The sequence below is a fragment of the Peromyscus californicus genome, unplaced genomic scaffold, assembly GCF_007827085.1.
Source record: "Peromyscus californicus insignis strain IS unplaced genomic scaffold, ASM782708v3 Scaffold_4__1_contigs__length_199733344, whole genome shotgun sequence".
NCBI classification, from domain to species: domain Eukaryota; kingdom Metazoa; phylum Chordata; class Mammalia; order Rodentia; family Cricetidae; genus Peromyscus; species Peromyscus californicus.
The window spans coordinates 169,997,319-169,998,537 of NW_026294562.1; positions in this window are offsets into that span (position 1 = coordinate 169,997,319).

Consider the following 1,219-nt stretch of genomic DNA (forward strand, 5'->3'; position numbering starts at 1 on the left):
ATCTGGTGGCTGGTCCACGAAGCAGAGAAAAGCCAGAACAGAAGCGAAGGTCTGCCCTCGAGACCCTACTTCCAACGTTTCAGTAACTTGGGGTCAAATGTTTAATACATGATTCTGGGGTCATTTCCCGTCTAGTCCATACTGTGCCAAACAAGAATCCATGGTACAGTATGGAGCATCTTGTTACTGCCAGGCGAACAAAAGTCACCGTCAGCCTGTACTGTCAGAAAGAATAATTGACTCTAGAAAGCATAGTGCAAACAAAACGTAAGACAAAGTCCCAGAAGACAGGACCCATCTGGGGAGGACAGATACTAACCATAAGACAATATCAAGTCTGTACTGCAGATGGCAGTACTGAGTGGCTTTCTGTTTTGTCTGCACCAGGGATTGGACCCAGGACCTGTGCAGGACAGGAAAGTATTCTAACACAGAGCTAACCACAAAGCGGGTTTTTATATTTTGGCTGTTCCCTAGTTTTAAAGGCTGTTAGGGTTCCTGTCCCAAACAGAAACTTCCATCTCAGTTTCAAAAGTACATTCCCCCGTTTACTAAAATATATCCAGTATCTTTTAAGTACTCGGCACTAGGTTTATGCCAATTCAGCAGCACTTTTCCTTTATAATGAACACTTCCAAAAGGCCCTGGTACTTCACCCTTCCCAAAGTTCTTGTGACACTTCAAAAAGGTCATGGTTGCAACCAAAGCCTTCTTAGGATAATTAACGGAGTGCCCAGAAACACCGGGATGTGAGGAGCAGGAACACTAACCTGAATGAAACAGTTACACTTTCTTTTGAAAAATGATTAAAAGAATTCACACAATAGTTATACTTTCTTTTGAAAAATGATTAAAAGAATTCACACAACAGGCCAGTGAGATGGTCCAGTGGGCCAAGATGCTTGCCACCAAGCCTGACATCCTGAGTTTGATCCCTGGTTCCCCAGACTGTGGAAAGAGGGAATTGGCTCCCGAAAGACATGCTCTGCTCTCCACACATAATGCTATGGCATGCCTCCACTAGTATGTGTGTGTCCCCAAACACACTACACTGTTTTTGAGATTAAGTTTTACTTTGTGTGTATGAACTCTTTGCCTACATACATGTTGGATCCTTTGCAAGAGCAACAAGTGCTCTTCACTACTGAGCCACCTCCAAACCCACACTAAACTATTTTAAAATGGAATGCAAAGCCAAAAAGAATGCACAGGATGCAAG